Source organism: Cavia porcellus, unplaced genomic scaffold, assembly GCF_034190915.1.
Source record: "Cavia porcellus strain 051 isolate PalLab524CR breed Dunkin Hartley unplaced genomic scaffold, mCavPor4.1 scaffold_17, whole genome shotgun sequence".
Lineage (NCBI taxonomy): Eukaryota > Metazoa > Chordata > Mammalia > Rodentia > Caviidae > Cavia > Cavia porcellus.
The window spans coordinates 64,324,616-64,331,190 of NW_026947500.1; positions in this window are offsets into that span (position 1 = coordinate 64,324,616).

Consider the following 6,575-nt stretch of genomic DNA (forward strand, 5'->3'; position numbering starts at 1 on the left):
GTGCTGTCTCTCAGCCTGGGGGGATCTAACAGTTCCCTTTTGGTGGTGGGATAGGACAGGGTCGATGCAGGCAGGAAACACCTCTTAGAGATGGTGATGTTTGTAACAAGATGGAAAAGGGCAGATGCTGGGATCTCCTACTGTCCTCAGTGCAGTACTAGGACGCTGGTTCTTGGAACATATGACAAAACACTCCAAAACTCAGTGTCTTAAAGGCGACAGTAACCCACGTATGATCGCACACACCTGTAGTCTCAGCTGTTTAGAGGCTGAGACAGGAGATTGCAAGTCAGAGTCCCCAGCCTGAGCAATCTAGAGACTAAATGAGAACCCATCGGAAAAAAATTTAAAGCATAGAAAAGAGTGGGGATGAAACTCAATGCAAAGGTCCTGGGTTCAGTAACAAGAATGAAAAAAATTGGGGCTGGAGGTTTAGCTCAGCGGCATAAGAGCCCGCCTTGCAAGCAGGCAGTCGTGAGTTCGATCCCCGGTACCGATAAAAAGGAAAAAAGAAAAAAAAAAAAAAAAAAAAAAAAGAATGAAAAAAATTAAATTGAGGCCAGGCATGGTGGTGGCACACCCCTGTAATCACAACACTCAGGAGGCAGCAGGAGGACTGCTGGGAGTTCCAGGTCAGCCTTGGCTGCATGGTGAGTTCAGGATCAGCCTGAACTACATAACAAGACCTTGTCTCAAAAAACCAAAAAACTTTTAATGTAATTTAGAAATATGAATAGGGCTGGTGGGGTAGCTCAGTGGTACAGCACTTGGCCCTCACATGCAAGGACCCATGGTTAATACCCAGTAGCAAACGGCAAGGCAGAGCAGGAGTCTGTTATGTCACAAGAGCTGCAGCTCAGGAAGCTGACAGAGCTTCCCAGGGGTTCCGCCTCAGGGGCTCTCATACACTTGTCCCTTTACTGTGGCTCTATCCACAGTGACAAAGATGCCAAATTGGCTGAGGTGCCCCCGAGAGTCGGGAGATGCAGGAAATAAGACAGCGAGCCACATAAGCAGATGCAATTAAGGTGTGTTCACTACAATTGTAATTCTAACCCAAAAATAAATAAATTCCTAAAACAAGGACACCAAGTTGGATCCTGCCCAAAAGTCCAAGTCAAGAGGTAACATTTGTCACACTTTCTTATACATATTAGATGAATCTGTAATACATATAATACCATATTCAATAAATATCTTTTCATTTCTTTTCATTTGGGAGGTGGAGGGATGCTGAGGATTGAACCCAGAGCCTCACGCATGCCAGGCAAGTTCTCTACCACTGAGCTACTTCCCCAGCCCCAACAAGTGAAACTTTGAATTCCAAAGGAAAAAGAGTGGGGGAAGGAGGAAGAGAGGGAGAAAAGGAGGAAGGAAGAGAGGAAGCAAGGAAGGGAGTCCTAACACATCACTCATCTGAAGGCCTGACTGACAGTCGAGGATCCAAGATGGCGCACTCAATGGCTGTTGACAGGAAGCATGTGTTCCTTGCTACGTGGACCTCTCCAAGCTGATTTCATCAGGAGTGCTCTCATGTAATGTGCATTAAAGCAGCCATGGAGTCATAATGTATGGTATTATCCGGAGACAATGGAAACTCAGGAGGTGGAGCCTAGCGGCAGGAAGCAGGTCCCTGGGGGTATGGCTTGAAGACCAATCTTGTGCCCACCTCTTCCTTCTGGGAAGTGCCACTCTGTCTCTCTCTGTCTCTGTCTCTCTTTCTCTGCTATGCAGTGAGCAACCCTGATCAAGTCAGAGCGAAAAGTTAGGGACAAGATACAAATGTTGAGCCATCAGTTAATAAAGGTGAGAGGTGTTTTAAGAGATGAGATGGGGAAAACTTATCAAGGGCGTGAGTGTGGGCCAGAGCTCCGTACTAAGTTTCCTAAGGACACAATGAAAATATCAAATAAGCCCTGATACGATTGTATTGGGAGATCCCTACACCCCACTGTCACCAAAAGGCAGATAAACTAGACAACAAAATCAACAATGACATTTTAGAACTAAACCTATTAACTTTTGAGCAAATGGACTTAGTAGCTGTCTGCAGACTGTTCTACCCCACAAGATCAGAACACACATTCTTGTCGGCTGCACATGGGACGTTCTCCAAAATAGACCACATACTGGTTCATAGCACATGCTTAAGTAAGTAAAAGGGAATTGAAATTACCCCCTGCATATTCTCGGACCACAGGGCAATGAAATTGGAAATCCATGCCACAGGAACCACAAGAACTTCATAAACACATGGAAATTAAATGGCACCCTACAGAACAACCAATGGGTCACAGATGAAATTAAAGAAGAAAGTGGGCAGTTGGTACAGCTCAGTGATAATGACAGTACAGCATAGCGGAACCTGTGGGACACAGTGAAAACAGTCTGTTTTTTGAGGGGTTTTTTTTTCCATTGTGGTTGTACCGGGGATCGAACTCATAACCACACACCCACAAGGCAGGTGCTTATGCCGCTGAGCTAAATCCCCAGCCCTTAATGAAAGCAGTCTTAAGAGGGAGTTTTACAGCACATCAGGAAAACAGAACTTGTGCATATAAACAGCTTAATGGTGGACTTCAAATTTCTATAAAAAAAAGAGCAAACTAAGCCAAAAGTTTGTACAATGGAGGAAATTATAAAGATCAGAGCAGAAATTAACACACTAAAAAAAAATACAAAGAATCAATGCATCAAAGAGTTGTTTTTTGAAAAATTAAATAAAATTGACAAGCTAAACTTATCCAAAAAAGAAAAGACTCAAATCCACACAATTAGGAATCAAAAGGCTAAATCACAACAGACCCTTCAGAAATCCAGGAAATCATCTATACCTACCTTGAAAACTTGTATTCTAATAAGATGGAAAATACAGAAGAAATGGATTCCTAGATACATGTGAATTACCAAAGCTAAATCAAGATATAAAAATCCTAAATAACCCAACATTAATAAATAAAATCAAAGATGTAATTAAAAACCTATCAATAAAGAAAAGCCCAGGTATTGATGGATTCACTGCTGAATTCCACAAGAAATTTAGAGAAGATTTAACACCACCACTCCCCAAATTGTAATGAAATTGAAAGAGAAGCAATACTCCCAAGTTCATTCCTGGAAGCAAGCATTATTCTGATGCCAGAACAGAGAAGGATCCAACTAAGAACAAGAATTACAGGCCACAGCTGGGGATTTAGCTCAGTGGCATAAACGCCTGCCTTACAAGCAGGTAGTCGTGAGTTCGATCCCCGGTACTGATAAAAACGAAAAAGACAAAAAAAAAAAGAATTACAGGCCAATCTCCCTAATGAATACTAATGCAAAAACCCTCAATAAGATACTGGCAAACAGACTGCAGCACATTATCAAAAAGATTGTACACCATGATCAAGTATATTCATCCCAGGGATGGTTCAACATATGTAAATCCATAAATGTAATCCACCATATTAAAGAGCCAAGGACAAAAATCATGTGATCATCTCAATAGATGCAGGAAAAGCTTTTAATCAAGTCCAGCACCCATTCACAATATTAAAAAAAAAAACCCTACAAAAAACTGGAATAGATGGTCTTTATCTCAATCTGATAAAAGCCATCCATGACAAACCAACAGCCACGGTCATACTACATGGACAAAAGTTGAAAGCCTTCACTCTAAAATCAGGAACAAGACAAGGATGGCCACTGTCTCCACTCTTATTCAACATAGTTCTGGACACTTTAGCTGGAGCTATTAGATAAGAGAAAGAAATAAAAGGAATAAAGATAGGAAAGGAAGAAGTCAAACTATCATTATATGCAGATGGCAAGATACTCTACTTACAAGACTCCAAAAACTCCACCAAAAGATTTAGTAAGATTAATAAACATATCCAGTAATGCAGCTGTATAGAAAGTCGACACTCAAAAATCAACAGCCTGGAGAGGGACCAGAGAACATGGCGGACAGACAACAGCAACTACCAGAGGCTCTCTGAAAGGTTCGGCTCAGAGGCCAGAAATAATGCGGACTAGGGAGACACGAATCAGTAGAGATATGCTCTGCTGACTCAGGAACGAACTGGGCTGAGAGAATCCAACTTGGAATACAGTCCTGGCGCTAAAATAGGAACAGAAAAATCTCGGTGTGGAGGCTCGACTCCGCGCCATCGGAAACCGGTTTGGATTTCCCGCCGTGCGGCGGCCGGCTATCTCCACAGCGGCTCAGCAAGGAGAGACGCGCCGAGCTCTGGGAGCGCCGAGCTCTGGGAACGGGAGAACGGAGTCGAAAAAAAAAGGACGGACAGAGGTGTACACGAAAACTGACTGGTGGCGAGGTGAGTGAGAATCTGACCCCCCACCACAGTTTGACTCTAGCGGAGATCTCTCTGGGCGCCATTCCCCTCTCGGACGGGATTGGAGAAAAGTGCCTGGCCTGAGTGACGCTGCTGGCGGACTCTCTAGGCTAGACTAGCCTAACCCAGATCCCAGAGCCGGACGATGGCCCGGAGGAGCGACTGACTTCCGCGTAGGCTGCCTCCTCCGACTCCCTGGTGCGCAGCGGTGGGCGGGAACAACTAGCCAGCGCAATTTGATCAGGCTGTGGCTGACAGGCAGGGAAGCCGGGCCTCCTTTGTAAGATTGCATTTTATAAGGAACAAAAAATATGGGGAAGGGAAGCAACAAAAAAAGCTCCTCGGCCCCCAATCCTGAGAAACAGGCAATAATGGATGCCGCACCAGTATACATTAAGCACCATATTGAGAGCCTCATAGACCAATTCAGGAATGAAGTTATCAATGATCTGAAGCTAGAAGTATGCAGAATAGTTAGAGAAATGCTAAACACCACCCAGGAAAAAACAGATGGTGGAATGGAAGAACAGAAAAAGAGGGGAGAATTGCTTGATGGAGAAAACAGAGAAAGCATTGAGTATGTGAAGCAGGTTCAAAGGGACTATCAAGAAATTAATAAGTCTATACAAGACTGGCATAACAGCTTGAAAGAAACTAAGGACAGACTATCTGAACTGGAGGGCAGACTTGAAATATGGGAGAATGAAATGAAAAACTTCTTAAAAATAACAAAGAAACAAACAGCAATAATACAAAGACAAGAAGATGATAAGAGGAGCCACCACTTAAGGATTAAGAACATAGAAGAAGAAGTAGGGACACAAACAAGTGAATTACAAAAGCTACTCACAGAAATAATCCAGGAGAATTTTCCTAATTTAGCAAAAGGTAAAGATACTCAGCTGTATGAGGCATACAGGACCCCAGCTACCTACAACCCTAACAGAGAAACACCCAGGCATATAATAATAAAAATCCCAGAAATTCAATACAAGAACAGAATATTAAAAGCTGTAAGAGACAAGAAACAGATCACTTACAAAGGAACACCCATCAGAATTACAGCAGATTTCTCTTCACAAACCATCAAATCACGAAGAGCATGGGGGGAAATAATTCAAGCTTTGAAAGATAATAATCTCCAGCCAAGATTGAGATATCCTGCACAACTGTCCCTGGAAATTGATGGAAAAACGAGGTGCTTCCAGGATAAAGAGGAACTGGGGGAATTTGCAACCACCAATTCAACTCTACAGAAAGTATTGCAGGATATTCTAAAAAAAAGAAAAATACAAAGAACCCAGAAATAGTGGCAGGGAGGCCACAACGAATGGAGCAGAGAACAAAATGAAGAAGACAAACTGACAGCTACTGACAGAAAAAGAGCTCAACAGAAATGAGACAGAGAAGATTGGATGATAGGAACAGCTATTTTTGAGAAAATGACATCTTAATAGGTAATGCTGATTCAGTACCATCTTGTTTTGAAGTCTCATCTAGCTTTTGTTCTTCTGTCTCCAATGGTCTAACCAGGTTGTATCTTATTGGATTTTGTTATGTATGTTAGTATAAGCAAAAACCTTTTAAAGACAAGGAGATTATACAGAGACCATTGTTCATTTTCTGTTAGTCAATTCCAAATACTCTATAATGCTGTCATTCTCTTAAATGGTTTTACATTGTTTTGATATACTTAATGCTACAGTATATGAAGTTGTACTCAAGGACTTCAGGGAGGGAGTCAATATGGTAACTATTTTTAAGTCGGAAATATCTGGTGGTGAAACACTATTCTGCTTAAAAGGTTATGTCTTGATCTGCCCTGTTTCGCTGTTATGCCCTCTTTTTCTTTTTCTCAATCTCCACTCCATTATATACTTTTTTATTGTTATCCATTTAATTAAAGGGAAAAATATAGCAGGATATAATATAGTAACCCACTTTGACTTTCTATTTTCTCGATTTGAAGCCCTGTATTACTCTCACCATCTTGTTTTTGACTGAGGTTCCTCTATTCTGTTTTGCTGAATAGTATCAGGTTCGAAAGTTTAGGCATCAGCTGAGAAGATAATGAGATTCATTATAACGCCCATTCTCGTTGACTTCTATCTACTTTTGAAGAACTACAATATCTCCAATGTTTTGGTTTTGTCGGTTTTATCCTTTATGGTTTTGTTCAATAGTATTACAACTAATGATATAGGCAATTCTATTAGAAATAGCGGGAGGCATTAGGGT